General features: G+C 36.9%; 1 protein-coding gene across 1 annotated transcript in view; it reads right to left on the bottom strand.

The window, feature by feature from the left end:
• The window catches only part of LOC310899500 (uncharacterized protein), a 208,434-nt gene that overhangs the window by 103,562 nt on the left and 80,520 nt on the right, over positions 1 to 24,352 (bottom strand). Inside the window, exons 12-15 of the mRNA XM_083835898.1 lie at positions 20,163 to 20,234; positions 17,888 to 17,952; positions 2,430 to 2,674; positions 377 to 461 (exon numbers count right to left, since the gene is read on the bottom strand). The gene's annotated coding sequence lies outside the window, so the exon portion shown is untranslated. The remainder of the gene's footprint in view (positions 1 to 376; positions 462 to 2,429; positions 2,675 to 17,887; positions 17,953 to 20,162; positions 20,235 to 24,352) is intronic.

The following is a 24,352-nucleotide window of genomic DNA, read 5'->3' as shown; positions in this document are numbered from 1 at the left end:
GCCAAATTTTCAGACATTTAGAAGAAAAAAATAATTCTAACACTGTTTGAAAGGATCACATTCAACTCTTAAATTTGTTTTATGAAGAAAAGGGTTTGGTTTTGTGGATTTTGTTTGTTTAGTTTTTATGTATACATTTACGATGCTCTTCCCCAAAAGTCTTACAGATAAGCAGGCTAACTAACAGTGGCTAGAGAACAGCAAGAGACTTTAAGATCAGCAAAAGTGACAATAAACCCAGGAGAAATGACAAGACCACATGATGCTTCCAGGGTCATTTCTACTGTCAAATATTCCTTGTCCTGGCTCTGTAAGGCTGTGTCCAGCTCAAGAAAGCATCTTTAAAATAATACAGATATTACATTCAGTTACCTACCTTTCTTGAACGATTCTCCAGTTCTCTGGTTCTTCAGCTACACTGTGTCAGTCCTAGCCACAGGGTGCAGTGCTGTGTCTCCTGTCTAAGGGAAGGATGTAAACAACACTCCTAATGAGACCAGCTGTGGAATTAGGAAGCACAATTTCATTGTATGATACCAAAAACATAAGAAAGCTAAGCATTTATAAAACAGGGTCTTTTGAAACTAATGGGTATTTGCCATTGTCTCAAAGTAATATGGGAATGACAGTCATATAAAATTCAGAAGCAGAAGTAGCTTGTAAAAATAATAGAAAAAAGGCCTAAAGAAACAGTTGGGACTTTTAATACAAAGTTATGATAAATGTAAATGAATTTCCTATTCCAGTTAAGGCTACGTAAACTGTATGAAAATTCGAGAAGCTGGTAATGACAAGTTACTTATTCAGATAGTAAGAATGTATTGCAGGGCGTAATTCAATATTATCTAAGTAGGCAATGATATCTATTATGTCTTTTGTACCTCTTCTTTACGCATTAAGATTAAAAAAAAAAAAAAAAATGGAAAGAAAACAGAAACATCTTGGGTCCTATTCTGGCAACAAAAAGCCCGGATTTCCTAGGTGTTTATTTAGCATAGTGTTATTTTCACAGATCACTTCAAATTTTACAAATGGTCTTTTTCATTGCAGTTTTTCAGGCCTATTCTGTTAAAACATAAGAACCAAAATGTTTCCATATACTCACAGATTTGAAAAAGTTTCTTTTTCTCATCTAAATTTTCTGTTTTCCATTTGTTTCCTTTCCGTCCCATAATTTAAACCTATAGGAGGAGGTTCTACTCCCAAATAAATCTTTTTTTCCTATTGCTTTGAATATCACATACGTTTTCTATATAGTCAAGCTATTCATGTTTTAGATGGTTTTGTGGGGGGTTTCTTTAACTTTGACATTACTTTCTTCAGCCTCCTCATCATTTTCAGCTTCCTCTCATGTCTTAGACACGGATTAAAATGTGCTTATAAGCCAGGCTGACCCTTCTGATAACCCCGTAACCATGTCTTACGTACAAGCGGTGTAGTACTTCTGCCTAGGCCAGGAAAGACTGAAAGCAGGATAGCACTGGGAGCTGAACTTTTCTGCTCATTTTAGCAGGGCTTTAGCTAAACCTGGAACTGATGTGACAAGAGCCCAAAACTCAGCGGTGATGGGCATACACAAACTGCACCAGTACAGAAACTTAATAGTTTCCAGTACAGGAGTTAGCTCCCAACACAGAAAACCTTTTGCTCCCAACGTACACAGGCTGTCATATTTGGGTAGAGGAGAATATTTTACCATGCTTCTTTGTAAATGTATGACAGTGGGATCTGATTGCAAAGCACACAGATTAAGCAATGAGAGGAACTGTGTGGACCTGTCCCTGCTAACCATGTCAGGAGTCAAAAAACAGACCCAATGCAAAGATCCTTCCTTGAGAAAATTTCTGATGCAAAAACTGCTACAGTTTGGGGGCACTTGCTCTGAGACTGAATTCAGGTTACCATGAAAGGCATTATGAAACTCAAGTGCCAAACCAGCAGAAACACCACAGGCTCTGAGCATAGCCACTTGGAGTTTAACATAGCCTAAACGTTTAATGGCGTGTTTTAGCTGATGTTCCCTGACTGTCCAACAGCCTTTCAGTACAAACTTCAACTTGCAATGCCCTCGTTTATCTTTCACTGATTTCAAGCCCTTGAATTCCACCAGATGTGGAATGGTGGAATTCTGACACTGACAAACCAACCCATTTATCTTAGAAAGAACCAAAAGCAAATAAGAAAATGACCCTGCACACCATGTAAAGTCCCCTCCGATATCTCTCTCTGGAAAGAGAAAATGCAAGACAGAAATTCTTCTTTCTTACTCTTATGATCTAAGCATATTTTTTCTCAGTCATATTTTTAAAGGAGTTGGCTAACAATAGTGCTTAACACTGTCAACTCTTTGCTTTTTACTGCAATAGTTGGGATAAAAAATAGTTCATTTTTATCACAGAGATCTGCCTACAGTTCTTTGTTTGGTTTACCTTCTGCAACATAACAGCTTGTTGCTATGGTATTATGTCAAATAACCAAAAAGTACTCCTCAGTCCTCAATTCTAAGCCCTCCACATCCTCTGCCTCAGCTTGGCCCCAAAACATGATTGCCAATTTCTGTAGAGCACACAGCCAGCTGCTGCAAATATACTCATCTTGTTTACTCAGCTTCAGCTCCCCTGTTTCCTGAGCAAAAGTCAATGCCCAAGAGCTTTAATTGTTGATCTCTGTTCACCTGCAAGATAGCAAGAATAAGAGCATAAACAGTACTAGTTCTACCACCACCACAGACTGGAAACTATGAACTATAACTATGTCATTAATAAGATTCATTAAGTTTGGAAAGAATAACTAAAACAACCTATAATTTCTTTGACAGCTCCAACCGAAGGGCAAATTTCTTCTGCCTGTTCTACCCTGTGGAGCTTTCATTGTATGTTTTTACCCAGAGGACCAAAACATACTCTCAGTTAGTACCATGATATAACTAAAGTTAATGGAGTTACTCTGGTCTAATTGAAGGCATAGTTTATTGCAGCAAATGTTACACTACAAGAAATTGTTGAGAAAAATTCCAACCATCAGCTTTATATATCATTCAGTTTCCAGAAGTCTGACTTAAAAGTCTTTAAATAAAATTCTACTGTAGTCTGTAATGGTTATCCTGCTCCTCCTCAAAAATCAACAACTAAGTAATAAACATGTTAACACAGATTAGCAGATTCTCTGCTTCTATCAGCTTCATTCACTATTCTGATATCTGTTTTTCAGATGTTTTTTGGTCATTTGGTGGGTTGGTTTTTAAATCCATTTAAAATTAGTATAATGCCAGGAATCTTATTTACAAAATGTTATCCAGTGAAGAAGCTGTGCCATGTACATTTTACATGCATTGGAGCACAGATGTCAATTTCTGCCTGTGTGCGTATGCACAGCAGAGAGAAATGGCTTGTCCTCATCTCAACTGTATTACTATGCTGTAAGTAAAGGTATCATTCTAGTACCTGTGGACATAGCAGTTATAACTGAGTTTAACCCAACTAGCTCAGGTGCCAATTAATGGTAACATCATGACAAATTTGACAGTTTGAAAGCCATTATGTGGTAAAATGTGTCAGAGGCTTGCTGCACCTCTGCTACTGCCACCATACTCACAGCCAAACTATTTCATTAATTCCCCTTTTTCTGCAATTAGATCTTTCAAAGGAGATTAGGTATGAGACAGGACATGTAAAGTGAAAATCTCTGAATGTTAAAATGTCACATCAATTTACTCCACATTAACCTTACTGGAAATCTGTATCACCTTGTTCTTACAGAGGAAGTATTATCACTATCACAGTTCTACAAATCTCTGCCATTGCTATCCTTCATCTCATCAGGAGCCCTTTGACATAAAGTGGCATTAAAATTAAAAGCCTGTACTTCAAACATTGATAGGTGATACTGAGATTTGGTGCCTTAAATCTGTGCATTTTTTATTTTTTTAATTTATTTTTTATAGCTTTAAATTCACTCTAGTCCTTAAAAGTAGCTGTTTGCATTCTGGTAATTCTGAAAGCTTCTGGAACAGGTAATGGAGTACTTTTAGTCTTCTGATTATTTAACTAACGTTCGGGAGAGCTTTTCCCTTTCACTTTTGCATCACATTTCCTTTTTGTTTCTCTGTGCATTTTAACACCTTTAGGGATAGAGTATTTCATTACTGGACCAAGTCTGCATTAGCTAGAAGCACTTTTTCTGGTGTGCATCTCTGTGACTTATTCACTCTGTCTTCAATTCTCTTTTTGAGAATTCTGAGAAATTGAAATTCTCTTGTGCTACTGGTTTGCACAAGATGCCTCAGAAACTGCTGCTGTCAAAGAAAAAATAAAAATAACAATAATAACAAAAAAAACTCTGTCTTTCCTACGTTTGTTATTATTATCAGAGGGAGTCTTATAAACTGAAACCCTGTCCCCAGCTATTAAATGTCTCTGTCTTTAGTTCACTATTTTATTCTGTAATTCTGTAAGCATTGCTCAACCACACTGAAGTACTTACAACACAGGTCTGAATGGAAGGATTCTTCCCCCTCCTCTATCCCTATCCCCACTTTTTTTTTTTTTTGGTACCACATGGTGTCTGATTTTAAAATTTAAGCAGTCGTTTGTCCCATGCTTGCCCAGTGCACAAATAGCTCCAAATGTAAGGCTCCAGCTCACTCACACCCTTCTGTTTTCCTGCCTGATGGCAGGAAAAAGGCAGGTCAGGATGCAGATGAGATGAACTGTTTCAAGCTCCATTTGGCCTTACTTGTGTGAAGAAAGCATGGCTCCCTGTGTCATTTCTCCCAAAAGAAGCAGACAGGCAAAACATTTAAGGACCCTTTCACAAGGGATCTGTCTTCAGGTATGTTTTTGGCCAGCAAATTGGAAAACACATCATGTCTACTCACCCACATTTGTTTTTCTGTTGATATTTTGTACTGCTTCACATCACTATAGCTTTTGAAGTTTTCTTATTTTAAGTAGAGCCAACAGTTGGAGACTGCCTGTCTGGTTCTACCACTGCTGAGCAATTTTTCAGTCCTCAAAGGTACTTTAGATTATTGTATATGTATATATGCATATATATGGAGAGAAAGAAATATATTTATACGTATGAAAATCTATAAAAGCAAAAAACTGGGACATGACTTTTTTGAAAGTTATGCCTTTACACTGTTTTCTGTCAGAGCTGATTTTTTCTACTTAAACGTTCTTTCCTCCTGTCCAGGTCTACTTTACTGTAGATTTATGTACCAGTCACCTTCAAGTATTTCCAAGTTGCTGGAGTTTGTTCAGCTTTGCACACACTAGAGATGGCTTCCCAGGGTTTCCTGTTGGCTTCCTTTGGTCTTAAGAAATTGATCTGTGCAATTCCAGTTTTGTTCTCACAAAAAGCCCAATTTATTCATTTATAGGAAAGGAATACTTTCTTCTTAGCTTTTCCTCGCAGACCGAAGTCCATTACCTTCTGTTTGCTGCAGATAGATACAGGGATCTGTTGCACCAGGGCAACCTACACCCTTCACTAACTGTTTACACACCAAAGCATGGCCCTGCACAAATGGTTAAGTGCTGGCCCATGTTGATAGCTGAATCACACAGGCAGTCAGAAGACTGTGCTTGCAAAAAAGGATGAGGAATTCAAATGTCTGGCCATGGAAGGGAATGAGCCAACTGCAGCTGCAAAAGCCAAAACCAATGGGTTGCTCAGGGACCCAGCAACACAGCTGGCATGAGCCAGACCCACTCCACCATAAATGAATGAGTCCTCTGGGAGCTGGAGTTAGCTACTGTCTGTGAATCACTCCAGGACCTGCCATGCCCCTCTGTAGACAGTATGCATCTTCTGTGGCTTGGGATCACATGAAGATTTTGGTATGTGACTCAGAGAAAAGGAGTTAGGCCAACCCAGGACTAACATCCAAATACCACACACATCTTGCTGCATATGTATCTCTTTTACACTAGAAGGAATGACTCAAATCAGACACATTGTTGAGATTATTTTAAGCAAAAGCATTGGTGTTCTCTAAGGAAGATTTATCCCCATTCCACTTCCTAATATCAGGCACACAATGATCATGACAGCACTCTTTTCTGAATACCATGAGTAGCTGTTTCTGAGACAGTTTGGTTAACAGAAAAGCATCTTTTAAATTGATGGTTTATTTCAGTTTGTGTTGTTGTTGTGTTTTTTTTGTTTGTTTGTTTTGAGGGACCATCTTCATCCCAGCCCAGTGCTTCTGTGAATTTTACTGAAGATTTGGCATGTGATATAAAATATACAGGCATGGTGTTTGTCACTGAAAGCTATTGAAGTATCAAATATTTATCATAGTTTAAACTTCTGTAATTGGTACTATGGGATTTGGGACACGGCTGCACAAGAAACTAAAAATTTTAAGGTACAGGAGAGCACCAAGTGCAGGGACTTATTCTCTATTTTTATACTCCATTACATAGAATTTTTTATGACACATGACACTAAGTCAATATTGCCCAGTGGTTTGATTGATATTTTCTGGAGAGAAAATAATAATAAGCATGAATAATAAGCATGAATGGATAGTCCTGGGCCTGCGAGATCTTATATGGATTTAGAAATGTTTCAAAACACTGTCACTCCTACAGACGGGAAGAAATTATTTGCCCTTTTTTTTTTTTTTTTAAGTAACTTTCTATTCATCCAGGATTGTACCAGACTGTCATTGTAAAGTCTAGCCATTTTCCAGGGAAATTATGTGTGAACTTGCAATAAGTTTTAATAAGTTTTTTCTAACCTCTAAACATTTTTGAGCTTTTCCTAGTGTTACATCCTGAAAAAATATGTCTCCTAAGGGTGCTGAATGTTTGAAAAGACTATCATGGGAAAGCTAGGTTGAATAATTGGCTTCTTGCATTCATTTCTTAGTGGGGCACGTGTGCTGGTCATTCTTATTGTGCCTGGCATAGTCTTAGTCCAGCTCCTGTGAACATTTGTTTCCTGTGGTTACAAGTCTTTCCCTATGTTGTTGACAGCTTCATTTTTCCAGAGAAGCAAAGCTGTAGTGTGAGGTCATCTCAGTTCACCGGCTATCCCACAAAAAAATAAAAAATAAAAAAAGGAATAAGAAGATCTGGTATACTACAGAATTTAGTAGTTAGAACATACTTAGAGTCATCATGTGCAACATGTTATAATATATATAAAAATATATATTTACTCGTAATTTCTCTCCTGAGAAAAATATGCAATGAGTTATAACTATAGAATTAATACGTCAAATTGTGACTAATATATCAAAGTAAATTAAATCTTTCTAACATTATACAACTATCAGTTAGCTTTTTTAATAAAAAGGCATAAAATCTATATACAAAAATACATTTCTCATCCTTATTCTAAGGCACTATACCACATATCTTAAATCAACAATTCTTGGAGACCATTTTTTACATTTTGTTTGTACAAGATCTGCCTTGAACAGTCACAGTATCATCAAAATTTCCAGCTAAGACTCTTAGTCACCACTGTACACAGAAATTATCATTATTGTTACCACTGTTATTATTATTGCTATTGGCAATGGAGGAGAGTTTCTCACAAGTATGCTCCTTTGAATTCTCTCTGCTCCTGAGCCTTTCTACCTTGATTGAAACACAGCCTGGAGCAAGACAAAGGTGTAAGACCCAGGAAAACATTCTGAATTGGACAGTCTGGGACAAGTTCCTAAACCTAGGATATCAATGAGAACTCTAACTGCAGCGGTCCAGGATTTCACATTGTCAATTTACCTAGCCATCAACGAGGCCTGTTATAACATGGCTTGTGCCAACTTCAAACTCAACAATTTGACCGCATTTTTAAGCATCTAGATGTGTGGGCCCACATGTTAAAAGTTAAAGGAAGAGTTGACTGTGTTCTCACAGATTCTGTCTTTTCTTCCCCATTGTAAACCAATGCAGGCTGGAGATGGAGGTAATACAGAGAGACATACGCATCCCACAGCACTGTGAAGAGCTGTTCCTAGAGGCCCAGCCGAGTTCCCTGAGTTCAAGCCAAGAGGCCAAAATGAAGGTGGCTAGGATGAAACTACACCATTCATAGCATACCAGGCTGCACAGTGCCCTCTCAGTTATCATTTCAATCAAAACAAACACTTACAAAATGAATAACTGCCTTGACTATTTAAACTGTTAACCTTTTTTTTAACATGGCTGTTTATAATTAGATTTCACAGAAAGTCAAACTGGTGGGTTTCTCTGAGCTTGACATTTTTATCATGTGAAATATGTTGGATCAGGTAATCATAAGGCCTTAAGGTCAAGTAACATGACTGAATTGCTGTTAGCAATTAAACATGCGATAAATAACAGTATCTGCTGTAGCTAGGAAAGATCATGTAGGTAGCTTCATGTTCTGTTTTATAAATCATATTAAAAAAAGTGTATGGGTTGTTTTATATTAAACATGGTGGTTACATGTGCCAAAGATTTATTAGTCCAGTCTGTCTTATGGTGAGTGGCTGCAGTCCAGATTCATGTGGTAGAATAATAAAAAATTTTAAATGGCTGTAGAAGCTGATGGACCAAAATGGAGTGAGTTACCCAATTGGCTACCAGTGATGTCATAGCCATGGCTGCAGCTCCATATATGTTTACGAGAGGTTTATTCTCCTTAATTTCCACCTATATCATAATAACAATCAGACATTCTAAGCAGTCTGTTTCTAAGAGGTCACTGAACTTTCCTGGTGACTGGAGTATTTCAGCCTCATCTGCTTCACCCTGAACTTGGGGCCTGCAACTGTGCCCCTGAATTTCCCTGCCTCTCAGGGCTGGTCATCATTTTCCTAGGCACTTTGCTGGAAAGACTGTATTTAGAGTTAGGGTTTACACAGGCTATGGAAGAGCTTTCTGTTCCAAGTACTTAGCAGGAGATCCTGCAAACACTTAAACACATATATAATTTCCCTTTTGCAAGTAGCCCCACTCACTTCAATGTCACTATTATGTGAACAAAGTTAGATCCCTGCCTAAAATTTTCAGGAGACTTACTACATATATTTTCAGATGCCAAGAATGCTGAGGGCTCTTAAAGAAAATAAAAAGAAATAGATGCATGATTTGGACTACATACAGATTTTTCCCTAATTGCTTTAATCAAATTCCCACTAGGCATTAAAATTAAATTGTCTACGTTAGCTGAATTCCACTGGTCATTACTGGCTGGCAGTGGCTGATGTATCAGATTTTCTTTCCTTGTCTTTCTTACACATGGGTGTATTAAATATAGGCGTTACTGGGATGTCTGGTAGCCTCTCAGAGAAGTTCCCTTAACTTAAAGAAAGGATTTTTCTAAATACACTATTTGATGGTTTAAAGTGATTGAAAATTCAAATTTTGCTCTTCCTTTTCAGAATATTCCTGTCATGCAATCTCTTCCATGAATTTTGAACTGAACCTTGTATTTCTATTGGCCTAACATGCAGGTTCCATACAGTACAAGTACATCTATTTGAAGGATTTCTTACAAATTCAAAATTCCAGTCTGGTGTGCACTGACTAAACTGTTATACTGAAGAACAGAGCAAGTTTCTAGAGCTAAAACCCTAGTTGCAAATAATAATAATAATAATAATAACAATAATAATTCTTAATTATTGTCAAAATAAATAAATAAAATCATAAGGGCAAATTTTTTTTTAATTCGTGTTTATCTTTGTCTTTCTTTTCCTTCCTTTTATATATGCATTACTGCCTTCCAATTAGCGTTAGCTGTTACAAACAACACTTTAGTAATTTCTTTCAATAACCTACTTCTTAAAACATCTGAATAGATTTTGGTGTGGTTGTTTCTCTGGTAGAATCTTTATCCAACCACAGTGACTGCAAAACAATTTGATTCCTGTGTCCAAATAGTGAAGTGCGTGTGTCAGTACTGTGTCTCAGCATTCCCTGAGGAGCAGGCACTTCGTCTAAATTGAATTATAAATAATACTCTGATGCAGGAAGTAATAGTCTAGTAGCAGTTTACTCTTAATGCCATAGTTTTATTTATTAGTTTTGGCTGTCTGATAAATATAGAGAGGTTTTAATTTAACATAACAGTTCTTTGCATAGATAGACAGCCATTACTGGTGTAGCCAAGTAATATTCAGTCTCATGGGAGACCCTGTCAAAAGAGGAAACAATATCAATTTAATTATTTTACTTTCTGAACACACTGCAGCTAAGTGTCTTGGGTATTGACTTCATGTTTTTCTTCAATAAATGTAGCATGTATTATGGTACCAAGTTTAATGAGCCTTTACTTTTTTTTTTCTTTTCTTAACTGAGAACTGAAGAATTCTTTATTAAACAGACATGTAAGGAACTGTATTAGCTTTCTTCTATACAGTTACGATTTTTCTACTAGCTCTGCAATTTCATTGTAAATTTGGGGCCATACTGTAGCAAAACTCTAGGGATTTCACATATAGGAGGTGTTTAATGCTCAGAATGTTTTTAGTCATACATTAGTAATCAAAATAATTTGTTTTTTAAACTCTTCTAAGTAAAACATTTTCAGGAGTTACCAAAAAAAAAAAAAAAAGGCTAGAAAAAATACACTCTCCTAAAAAATATTTGTAAGGCCTAATTATCATGTATGGGCTCCTGTAAGAACATTAGTAATAGTAGTAGAAAATTACTCTTGGATTATTGCTTCCTGCACAAGAGGGTGTTATTCAAATATAATGGAGACAAAACCATTGCTCAGAGAGTGCTGAAATTTTTGTGACTGCAGAAGGCTAGGAGTTGGACATTGACCCCATAGCTATTTGAAAGCCCCAGTGAGGCCATATGGTGGCTGCACAGAACGTGTTTTCTGACAGTACTACAGAGCTGGTATGTCAAGTATCTTGAAGATTAATCTATATTTATGTTCACAGGGATTTCACATTGCATTGATAAGAGGACAAGTGACAGCCTGCGATGATATGGTAATCTCTGTGATATAAGCACTTACAGTTTGGAAACATTTGTGTTTTAAGTGGTAGCTCTATCTATAGTTATGGCTGCCAAAGAACTCTTTATCTTCTCTGTTTTCAGTTGCTTGTGAGTTTTTCAAAATGGAAATTTTAGCCTGATATGTTCCATGCATGTTGTTTTGCTTAGGCTCAAATGTTCTGGATATATGAGTGAAATTCTGAGAAATATCTTGTCCAGAGTTATCCTTCCTTTCTGCCCCAACTACTTTTTGAAGAAATGTTGTACTACTATGCTATGAAGAAGAAATTAAGATGAGTAATGCACTCACAAGTGCCTGCATGAAAATCCACCCAAATTCAAATACATCAGTTTAGGCTTAGGACATACATTCAGTAGAGCTTCTTAGGGGCTAGCCACTACATCGTTTTCACAATTTGCTAAGAGCAAGCTGCAGTTCCCAGTAGTCACAAGCATGCCAAAATAAACTCTAATGTGCCTGGGCTACACTGGGCGTCCTGTGTGATTTGCATGAACAAAAATTCAACTTTCTACAAAGAAATACAGCAGGAAGTGCTACTGCCCACACTCAGAACAGTGCATTAAACTGGGAGCAGGAGCTGACCATGACCTGTAATCCATTCTTTTCTATGAATTACACTTTCAGTACTATGGAAAAAGCTCTTAAAAAAGATCTGGCAATGATTTAGCAGTAGTCATTGTCATTGTTGTCTGTAGTTACATAAAATTATGTTCCAGAAAATTCTGGCTGTCAAGTCAGAAACAGCAGGAAAAAGGGTGTGGGAGGGGACACTCAAGCACAAAGATTTTAAAGTTTCACCAAAGCAGACTTTCAATGACAGTTTCAATTGGTCAAAAACTCAATTTCTCTCACACACCCATTATAAAGGAAACAATTTCAATTAAATCTGCTATCCTCTATGCTATGAATAGCAGCCATCCAATTTTATTAATGAAACAGCTGAAAGGCTGCACAGGAGAAACTAGTAGGACTGTAAGCTTAACCCATGGTCCTAATGTAGCCAGTGAATGCCATGCTCCTTGTTAGGATTTAGGATATGTTAGCCTAATTAGTTTGATGTGCCATCTATATAGGTCTCTGTGCTCCTCTCTAGACCCAGAATGGAAATCAGAATTTCCATCTCCTATCAGTGATGTGCTGTATAAAAGGGTCCACATTTTTGGACCACAACCTCTCCCCCACACTATTTTATTATAAAAATTTCATATGTACTGTGGAGACAAAAACACAGCAATCTACAAAACAGAAGGGAATTTCTAGTTAATTTTCAGGGGGAAGGAGAATTGTTAGTTTATTAAGCAAACATTGTTATCCATTATTATTTGCTGATTCCTAAAAGCTAGGAAATTCAGTCCTAAAAATCTTCATTTTTCATTTTTCATTTTTCTTTCATTTTTCTTTCATTTTTCTTCATTGCAAGAATGTTAGACTTGCAAAATCTACATCTGAAAGCTCAAAGATCAACCTTCCCCTGCACTGGGAAAGGTTCTGTAAAGAGCTGGAACCATCTCAGAAAATTTTAGATGTTGAAAAACTAGGCATAATTTTATCTGTGCTTGTCATTTGATTCAGTGACTGGACCAAGAAAGATGCAGGTAAGGTAGAAGAACTTCCCTCCAGTGGCGTACATTTCCCTTACTGACTAACTTAGGCTATATTACTTTAAACCTAAAAAGTGAAGTAAATGAAATGATTTCTACTTCAACAGTTCTGTAGTAATCCCCAATTATTCTATGAGGGAAGGGAAGAATAGCAAAGGGAGTTGAAATGGAGAAAAATGTACAACAGGTTTCTTCTGAAAAAGTGAGTTTTGTGGAATGAGAGGGAATTGTGTCTGTTATACATAAAACTTTTCACCCTTCAGCCAGGTTTGCTTTGATGGATGTTTGTGCCTGAGAGCAGCTCTGCTTGGGACACTAACACTGTCTGCATTTTCCCCCTCTGAAGTGCCGCACTACAGGCACTCCATGCTGGGGCTCTGCTTTGCAGGCTCCCAGGCTACCTCTAGAGCTGCATGGGTGCATTCACTGTGCCTGTCTGGCAGGCTACCGTCAGAGACATCACAGATCCCACCAGACCTTGCTGCTCCCTCAGTCAGCTCCTTTTACCACTGCCTACATACCCCATGACATGATGCCCTGAATTAGCTGTTTCCCTGATTTGATATGGTTCCTGCTGTTTTCCCACATGAACAATCTCCTATTAAAAACCTATTGTCTTTCAGGAAGACAGTAACTGATTTCAATCCCACCGTTGAGACTGGCTGCTGCAGATGTTAGAGGAGGAACACGAATTCAGGAATGCCACCTTCTGCAAAGAGAGACAATGAGCTCCACTTTCCAGATCTCAGAGAGAAATTGACTGTCATTTGTCACAAGGAATTAGCCCCAGAAAAATGGAAAACTGTCCTAACACTTATTTGTTTCTTAACGTCATCAGAAATATTCACCACATCACATTGGTCTGGATATATACACAAATCCTCATGTATTTTACAAAATCAACTCAAGTTACATTGAAGCTGTTCTAAACCCTTTTAGACTGTTCAGACACATCTAGTATTACTTTGGAAAGTTCTCCATGTAAAGAAAGGGCGAATGGCTGACTGACGGATATGATCACCTGTGTGTATCAGTCAATCTGGTGTCTGTGTATGTTGTGCCATGTGTCAAACCCTGGAGACATCTTCTTTAAAAATATTATCACAAAAAAACAAGGAAACACCAGCTTCATTGTTGTTAAGTAAAATAGGTATTTAGAGTCTCTCAGGGAAAAAAAAGTCCCAGATGGTTTTAAAATGTCATCACATTGCTCATTTTAAACGCTACAAAAGAGATAATGTTAGTCTAGTAATCCTTGTTCCACTATAACCAATTGCCCTTCATTTGAAATTACATACAGGCTTTGCTTACGCTGAAATACTTAGAATGGTAGCGAGTAAACCTAATGATCCATTCATCACACATATGACCAACAGAGTGACATGCTACAATACTGTAATCAGTTTCTCCCTAATTAATTGAAGTCCTTTGAAGTCCAGATAATGAAGAACAATGATTGTCCCCGTGTTACTGAGAAAGGTTACCAGGATAAGGCTTGGCTCCCAGAATACCTTCTTGTTTCATAAAAGAGGCCCTTCCCTTGCAGCTGGTTTCTCATCTTACTGATTACCTGCTATATGAGAAATTTCAGTCTGGCTTCAGGCCTGGACCTAGCCCAGAGGCTTCTGTCAACAGGGTTTATTATAATTTACTTATTGTAATTCAGAATCCCATTAAAACAGGTCTTTATCTGGCTTGCTGCATTGGAAGCATTTAGTACTGTTGGTCAGTGACTGCTGGGCCACCTTCAACACCTTATGAAACTTTCAGCTTGGAAGTTAACATGATGCAGGCCCCCACTCCCAAAGATGCAAGTATATGCTTAAGTCTTAATGTAATGAATGGGACTTAATACCTGCTAAAAGTTAAGCACGTGCTTATGTATTTCTGTGTATGGAGTAGAATTCCTCCACGCCTACAGAAATGGAAGTGCTCAAGTGTTTTGGGGTCTTGGAGCTTTAATTTGGAAAGACAAGTCCTTTTTTTGTGACTTGAAAAAAATCACACCCTTTTGGAGAACAACAAAACAAAACAAAAAATAATTTTTATGAAAGAATTTTTAGTGCAGTGTGTCAGTCCAAGAATTCTTTCAAGTCTTAATAAAAACTGTTAAATAGAACTGGGAAAAGTGCAACTCTAACCAAATTATTTTCCTAGCCTTGATTTTAGGGACCAAAACCAAATCACTTTCAGGCATTTCCTAAAGATCCTCTTCATTTATCTTATACTGACATAAGGTCCCTAAATTCATCCAGAATCCATTTGCACATTTCATTAGTCCATAATTTGGGATTTATTCCATAACTTTTCCTAATCAATAGAGTTTAGAGATTAAATCAGGCTCTTGACCAGTGGAAAAATAATTCTGTTACTCCTCTGCTGTCTGTTTTGTCTCACCACACATAGTTTAAATATAAACTAAGGAAAACACATGTAACCTTCTTTTCAGAAAAGAAATGGTTTGGAAATTATGAGTAACAATTTCGGATATAAATGCTAGAAAGAAACTGATAAAAACTAGAAGTTTACCCAATGCACTGTTAGTTCTAGTGACAGTGTATATATATATTCATATAAATGTCCAATTATTCATATAAAAAGGAAAATTAAGGGATGTAATTAATATTATTTAAAATCTGTCTTCCAGATGTCTTCTCTGTTTGTAGAAGAAAATCAACACATCTTTTGCCATTTCAGATTTCATCTATAGAACAAGAGAGTTGTCTTTCCTTTATATAACATATACTAATAGGAAAAAAAAAATCCCTGAGGGGCAGTGAGTAGAAAGAACACTGGAATATTTCATTGCAGTAAAATAAATAAATAAATAAGAGAGAGAGAAAGAGAGAGAGAGACAGATTAGAAGTAAGGCTTTAAAAAACACAAGAGCCAAAACCCACTTTCCTGCGTCTCCTAAAGGAAATATCAGTACATCGGCTAGTCTACATTTCATTATCACTTCATGGTATAGTTGTTGTTGTTTTTCCCCATAACCCCCCATGCTCCTCTCATTTAAATTCTCTGAGACCAAAATCTGTTAATGTATTTATTGTATACTTCAGGGACATATTCAAACAGTAACAACTTGTATGAGTGCTTTAAATTATCCTGAAGAATGCAAGCACAATTTAAGATGCTTCTGGCCTAAATTATTAATGAGGTTACACACCATTAATGGTGGAATTCATTTGCACACTTTACCCAAAAATAGCATAGAATATATGTAAAAATGGATGTCCCACAGTTTTGCTTTTCAGTGAAATGTCTGTAATGCTACAGTAAGATCACTATTTCTACAGCTTTAACAAAGCACGTATCTCAAAGAGGAGTTAAAGCAGCTAATCCAAAGAAGTGACAGGCATGTCCCTTGCTGTATGACTACTTTCAGATGTATAACACAGGCATGCCCTTGTTTATACAGCATAGGCAAAACTCTGTGACGCTGCAAGAGCTGAGTTGCTTTCAAACAAAACAATTCCTTTAGCTTTCTGAATATTTGTCTTCCAACACCCTTACCTCTGGTGCTTGTTAGCTTATGCATTATTAATTATGCAATATTATAGTTAGAAGACCTAACTGAAAATACTTCTCAATCATCATCTATCCCAACCACAGTAACACATCTACAAGAGCATTCACAATTTTCAGAGAGAAGACAGGCAGACATTAGAAGGCAAAATTGTAAAATCTGGTCCTGTTGAGTAAGCTACCAGCACTATATAAATAAAACAAATAATATTAATAAAGAATGGACAGCACCAATAAATGTAACTTTTGCAGCATATATGGAGAATGGATAGATCCCAAATCAGAGCCAGTCTCCAGAATTATCATAAACAGAAGTGACTACAAGAGGTGGCCTAGAGAAAAAAAAAAAAAGGAAAAAAAAATAATAAATAATACCAAAATTACAGCTCTGTATAGCATTACTTTGAAACTTCTTCAGATACTCACAATATGAAATTGATGAAGAGTGGAATGTAACTTGACACTTAAATTGCTTTTATGAGCAAATATTAGAGCAAATACAAACAAGCAACAGAAGACATGCCTGTATGACTGTCTTTTGTATGACTGTCTTTTGTCAGGCAGTCACAGAAGACCACCCCTCCCATATTATGCTGTCCTTCCACTTGAATACCTGTCAAAAACTAGTAAAAAACAATCACACGAGTTTTAGGTTTTCACACTAATGGATGAACATTTTATTGTTTATAGTTCATGTACTCATTGTAAATACAAATACTGATTTGTATTTAATACTGTATTTGTATTTACTGATTTGTAAAACTCAATTATAAACCTTGCCACTCTTGACTTTACCTTTCATTAAGTAAATTGTCAGTCAGTCCTTTGCTTTCCTTTTTCTGTAACAGTCCAGACCTTACCAAAGAGCATTCCTCTGTTAAAGCTCTAAAGAGATTTGCCCACATAAAGACTGAGTAGGGGTCTAGGGGATTTGGACTAATAGCTGTAACATGATAATGTTAGAAAGTTGTCAGGCTGTCAAAAGGTGAAGTATTCCAAAAACTGAAGCGTTAGGATTTAGGTATTTGTTTCCGCTGATATTAAGAAGAGTTTCATGGCCTCGTATTCTCTATAAGTGTTCACCTCACTGTTCCACAGAAACTGGAGATGACTCAGGGATAGTTTTTGAACCCCAACTCATCAAACCAGTAATTTCACTGACTGCAACAAAGGCATTCATGCATGAAAGTGCTCATCACCAGGAATGTCTGGCTCAATGTGATCCCAAAAACAGTTTGGTTAGGGAAATACAAAAGCATTACTGTTCTCATTTTACAGTGCAGGAGAAGACTGAAGCAGAGAAGGTTACTTTTCCCAAGACAAAAGGGAATACAAAGTAGAAGCGCTGTTCTATGTTAACACTTTTAGACTACCCTGTTCACTAATTCATCTGGCATCCTTCGCTTGTAAGATCTGGAAAATAAATAAATGCAAATGAGGAAACAAACCAGAGCTCTTGGGTTAATTTTCCAAATTTGGCCCCAAGTGAGTTTATTAACTCAGGAAAATAGTGTGGAAAAAAAAATCTATTCTTGTGACAAAAATTTCTCAAGAATATAAATTTGCAGAATATTAAGATGCTCTGGTGATATGCAATAATGATAGAGACAAAATGTGGAGAGGCCATTGTCATACCAATGTGAGAAATGTAATCAGATTGGTATCTTGTGACCCTTTGGATGCCATCTCAGAGCTCAACAGAACACAGATGCTTTAAGTTTTCAAAACACTTAACATCTCATAATATACACTATGCCAAGGCATATTTTTACTAAAGGCAGGAAGCTTTTGTCACTTACTTCAGTAGTAAGTTTTCCTCCCAGCTTAAAGTGCAACTGAATTAAAGTGTAGATGTGGCCTCACCCTAAAGAGGTAAATTAAAGAAGTATTAATTATTTCAGTGGGACTAGGACCAGGACTTTCAATCACCAGACTGTGAGAATAGCCAGAAAACATCTTCCCAAGCTGCAGTTTATGTATTATATAATTTTTAACTGTACACATTCTTCCTTATATTCACTACTGCAAATACATATGCAAAGTACAGACACTGTTCCAGGCACAGTAAGTATATGATACATATAGCAGCACTACTGCTTCTTCAGCAGCAGCATCCTTTATGTTTTCAAAGCACTATGACAAGGCTGTTACACATATGCTCAAGCCATGCTTTGCACACATATATGGCTTCTTGCGTTTCATCTGCTCATACAGTTTGCACTGCCAGAGTCAGTCTGTCTGATTGTAACAGTAAAGACAATCATAAGCAGTAAAGATAAATGGAAGTGACATTATTTAAAACTAGTAAAGGCACAACAGTAGCCAACAAAATTTAAACTAGATCCAAAATTATATCTTTCCGTCAGTGTGCAATTTGTGTAATAATAGTATGACAATGGTAAAGACAATAAGCTCAAAATATTCATAGGGGTAAAATGTGGGTAGGTGTAGCTTTTAATTTTTAAGTTTTCTTGCATCTTCACTGTAAGACATTGTTTTCAATCACTTAAAAATTTGCAAAGCTACAACGCTATAACTGAGAAATTGACATGCTGCCCACTTGCCTCAAACTCTGTGTTGTTTCCTAAGTATTTTTGTCACAGTGAATAATTAATGTGAATTTCCTCTTTCAAAATGATGACAACTTTGCCATTCTTATCATTATTGTAGATCTCACCTTTCTATGGCTATTTATCTAGACAGAGCATTGAAAAGTAATGCTGGCCTGCATTTGTAGATGAAAAATCTAAGGTGCACTGATATTTTTCTAAGGTATTTCAATATAAGGACCAACACTAGACTTGGTAATTCAGTAATAGGACTCCTGGAGCCAGAATTTCCTCATACAAGAGAATATATGTTTCTTCCTGACGCATTAATATTTCTACTTATTATCCTTCTAAACCATGTATTCAACTTTTCTCACTCTTCCAGGAATCTCTGGTTTCACTTATGAATATTTGCATCTTTTATCCTACCCCAGAATCCCTATCCTACAAACAAAACATTAAAACTGTTCCACTGTTTGTTTGTTTGTTTGACATATCTATAGTGCCTTTCTCTGTACTATATATACTACATCATGCTGTACTACTACATCATGCCTGTAAGTCCCATCAGTCAGGGACCGTGTTTTGAGTCTATAGTCAGACACTACATAGCATGCACTGAGTTAAAGCTATTGGTAGGTGTCCTAAGCACAGGGTAGTTCAATGAGCAAGGACCACTAGAATAATTTACAAGCATTTCTTGTGTCTCCTGCAATCTAACCAAAGTGATACCTAAACCGCAACAAAAATCCTAGGTTTTATTTTTGACTACAGGCCAGATCTTCAGCTGCTGCTAATTGCTCCTATTCAGTAGAGTTCTGCAATTGGCACTAATTCTATGAAATCACAGGAAGAAGTGTTAAAGACAAGCTTGGCTCTATCACAACGTTCCCATTAAACTACCTGTAAAAAATTTTGGTAGCAAATACCAAGGGTCAAATCTTTTCAGTTCCAGTTCAACCCAGGGAAAAATAAACTTGTTTTCAATTAAATAAAATGAATGTGTGGCAGTCAGAGATTTTCAAATTCAATTCCAACAGAAACATCACTAAATACTCTGATGTATATATCTGCATCTTGGAAAAAGTATTGAAGGTTTGAAAATATCTGGCTAGGCTGGACTCAATATTCAATCAAATGCCTATTTTCTCATTTGCAATAGATCCCAACAGCAGCAAGTTCCACAGTGACTGGCTCAGTTTAAATATTAATACAGTGAAAACTGCAGGTTTGGGGATATTCCATCCTATATTTCTTGCACACCCATGATGAAAACCATTTGCAAGTACATTTTTTTCAGGCAAACATACAGAGATTGTTCACTTTATGAATGATTCAGCTCTAGGTTTAGTTTAACCCGATTTGCGCCTGCTTGACCATTAAAAAGCCTGCTGTAACTGTGTAATTGGGACTGCGCAATAATCTTTTAAAAGAAACAAATATCTACACGTCTGTTCCATCCTGTGATATGGAATGAGGGTAGTGTGGACCGACATATACTACAAATTGTTCCATAATGACTCACGGATTAGCTGGGTCTGCTTCAAACAGAACATTCCTGAGGGGTAAGGTAAAGCTGTCTTTAACAGAGACTTATCTGGAAAAGAAAAGAAAAGAAAAAGGACCATTCAGCTGCTTGCATGGCTTGCACTGGGGTATTTTTAAGCTCCTCTTCATCATCTTGTAATATTAGATAACTGTTTCAGCTTAGTTCTGCAAGCCACTTGAATAGAGAATGTGGTCAAAATATGTCCTTATAGAGTATTAGCTGATGGTTGGTAAAATACTGGTAACAAAAGAACCATTTCTCTATTTGCCAAAACACCTCGAGAAGCGTTTGGTTAGACTATCACAGGAGTAAGAGCAAGAAGCCTTTACTGTGCTGACTCCTAAAGGTTATTGTCAGGAATAATGAAAACTTAAAACAAAAGGGAACTTCAATGAATAAAATTCTCAGGTATCTTCTCAGAGTTACTAGCACTGTCTTTGACTTCCAATCAGAGAAGGATCAGACCTAAAGAAAAAAAAAAAAAAAAACCACACAGATTTCTGTTCCTATACAATGCTCAGGTAGCATCCTTTGAAAACAGACTTTTAGTCAAGAAAAATGTTGTTGCATCTTTCCTGTCTTCTGAGCTTCAGCAGTGTAAGGCAATTATTGAAATTGGCCTTGCAACGGAAAAAGTGTTCAGAAAAAAAAAATCACAATGTGGCTTTGTAGCTGTGCTAATTCCACGTCCCCAGTGCCTGGATGAAAATCACAGGCTCATGGCTATATTTAACAGAAAGGGGTCATAAATGCTACAAACTTCTGGATATTGGTGAAGCCATTTCTGTTGCCTTAATCAAGAAGGTAAAGAGAAAACATCTACATATGTAAGCCTAAATAAATGGGTGTATGGTACCCAAAACTGGAGAGCAAAATCTAGACAGGAAACTACCTCCTGTGTTAAATCTAGTTCCTCATTATGCCAACCATGACATCACACAACGCTTTCAAAACTCCACTAATTCCTTTCAATAAACTGAAGCACAGATATTTTGTCATCAAAAACATATTGTTTGAAAATACAGTAACCCTTTTGCTTATTCATACATGAGTGTAATGTCTGAACTTTTCAGTTGTAGCTCAGTAGAGACTTTGATGATGAATGTGAATCAAACAATGCTTCATATACCAAGCAGAGTTCTTTGCATTAATTTAGTTTCAAGGTGACAGGAAATGAATTATAATGGTGAAGTCTGTGTTAGGAGAAAAAATAATGAAAATTCCTAGACAGATGGAAATGCTCAAGAGCAGTGTTCTAAAAATTAAGTGGGGACCAACTTAGCATCACAGAAAGAGAATCTGTGGAAATACATTCAGGCAGATGCTTAGATGCGTATTTTAGCATATCTGTAGATGCTATCCAACACTGCCAAGACAAAGGCCCAAGCTCCACCTTTTTCACCTTCTTCTCAGCCTACCTGTAGGAATTTCACTTATTTATTCTGTCTAGTTCAGAAAAATCACACAAAATTGCAATGAAGTAGGTTCTATTGAGGAAGATTTCTTCAAGAATGGGCTATACAAATTTCCAGTAAGAAGAGGACCATACATATTTTCCAAAAACTTTTGGCACTGCAATGGTATCCCTTTCAAATTTCCAGCAGCAGTCTACTTCTTCAGAAACCTTTAATCATCTTTGCTTCTGGCAAGACATCTGTTGGAAGTTTTGGAAAGCTGAGAATGCAAAAGCTCATAACTCTACAGAATTCACTAATAGAAAGTGAGAAATAAAACCTGCACAGTATTACTTGAAACTTCAAAATATGCTGATAATAAATGGAACCTGGCTAGAAACATTTTGGAGTTGAAGTCCTACAGTAAGCATCTCCAGAGCTAGGCAAAGCAGTTTTTAAAAGAACATAAGACTCTACCCACACTTTGACCTCCATCTGAACCCAACAAAACTGAGAACTTCCTCTGTATTCGTGTAAAAAGAATCTCCTCTCTTGTCCCAAACCTACTTCTTTTCTTCTTTCATATCACAGTTCCTTACTCTACATCTTCTCCAGTTGTCATAGGATCTGCTACTAAGTACCTCTGATGCACTGCCTGACAGATTTGAAGTGTTCTATTCCCAGAAAATGCTATCAAAGAGTGGTAGGTTACAAAGACAGGATCCCAAAATATGAGAAATTCAAGATCATCAACACCTAGAATTTCACAGAACTTCTTGCATTCCTGCATCAGAAAATATGGGGCATTTACAGTCCCTGGGAGCTGAAGAGGTGCTGATAGCATCTTGAAAGGGGTGGGAAGATTGGGGCTTGTCAAGGAAAGACTTTTCAGTTCTTGCACATCCAAATTGATCTTATTTAAACTCCTTTATAAGCAATTCTAGATGATTGGATGCTTCCAGATTTTAAGACCATTCTCAGTCCTCTCACCATTGTTGGTCTTCCATTCTGTAACTACAAAAACCAAGTGGTTTTAAAATTATATCCAAGTTATGTTTGCAACTTACATTGTAAATAATTAAAAAATAGTGTTCTGTTAAACAGAATTATAATTTCTGCTTAAAATCTATCTAGATGTTAACAAACTCAAATGCTGACTCAAACAATAAGCCTCATAAGTTTTGAACGTGAATTAAAATTTAAAACCACAGCACACTGTCTCCTACGTGTGTAGCTGTCAAAAGAGGTGGGTATGGTCATGTCTTCCTCTGCCCAGAAGGAGGAGCAGCTTCCCATCCCTCTGGCAACAGCACTGGTAGCACAAAGGAGGATATTTCTACTTCTGAATAGAGAAAAATTAAAGAGGAACCTTCTATTTCCTCATATTACATAAATCTAAAAGTAAAAATCTCAATTTTTATTTTAATAAAGCATGGTGAAAAAAGGGTGGATCTAAACTGTAGATTTTTGTGAGCAGATTTAAAAAGAAATCTAAAGGAATCTAAATATCTCTTTGCTGAAAAAATACAAAAATGTTACTTAGATGGCACATTGGAATATTAACACAAATATATCCATTACACAGGTACATATATAAATGATAAATACACGCACTACAGATATAGTAGACTGAAGTATTTTTCATGCAGTTGATAACCAGACTCATCTTTATATGATGGAATCTATAGAAGCAGAGGAGTAAGAATAGCTAAACTGAAAACTTTCAGTTATTTGCACCAACACGTGCAGAAATAGATACGTGTCAGCTGATGTGCAAGTCACAACTGTCTGTGATGATTCAGAAATGAAAATACAGATTCAGGTCTGCAAGCTCTGAAGATAAACCTGGGCAAGAAATAATTTGTCTGCCCCATTAAATTTTTAGACACTTAAAAGACTGTTGTACCAGGATAAAGCCAAGACCCTCAACATCTCCCCCCCCCTAAAATACCAGAGGGACAATGGCAGAGGGAAAACTTTAAAATATTATTCTGTTTCTCAGGAGGAGAGAAGGGACTTGAACTTCGGACACCAATACTCTATGGAGGTGATCTATAGGGTGGGCTACAGAGTTGCCTTTTCCAGACTTACTGAATAACATACACAGCAGATAAGATTCAGACTGAAGCTTTTCTTCACTCCTTTTCACAAATGGACAGAAAGTCAAAGTACTTATGTGAGAAGCTACCAAGCTTCATGTCTTTGATTTCTAAATTGAAACATTCAGAGCTGAGGTGTCAGTTTTGGTGCATAAGAGCCAGAAGCCATTTGGTCATCAGTAAAAATGTTATGCTTTCAGTTATGCTTTCAGTTATGCTTTCACCCTCTGAGAAGTATGAAATTAACCATTACACCTTTGCTTATTTCTGTTCCAGGGTGCAGCTCTGGATAACTCCATCTAAGATCATTCCTCACTTGCACCTCTGAACAGCACAGCATAAGGAAAAAAGATGACTAAAGCATATCCAATGTGCCTGTCATGACAGGTCCCACCTGGTAAACCTTTGTTTTTGACCTTTCCTGACACCCGTGGTGAAATTTAGTTGTTTTGAATGTCAAAAAGTAAGATGGGTAATAATTAGGGAAAGTAGGAGCAGGCAAATAATGAGGCCTTCACTCACTCTCCTTAGCCAGTTATAAAAGTTACAGGCTGGACATATTGATAGGGGATGGCTAGGTTCCCTCTCAGTCTAGAAAAAATGCTCTCACTTCAACCGTTAACTAATTAAAACATTACGACCAAATGCCTAATGTGATCCCACTGTAAATGCA

Source organism: Anser anser, assembly GCF_964211835.1.
Source record: "Anser anser genome assembly, chromosome: 4".
In the NCBI taxonomy this organism is placed as follows: Eukaryota; Metazoa; Chordata; class Aves; order Anseriformes; family Anatidae; genus Anser; species Anser anser.
The sequence above is the reverse complement of the archived record's forward strand: the minus strand, read 5'-3'. Positions and strand labels throughout refer to the sequence as shown.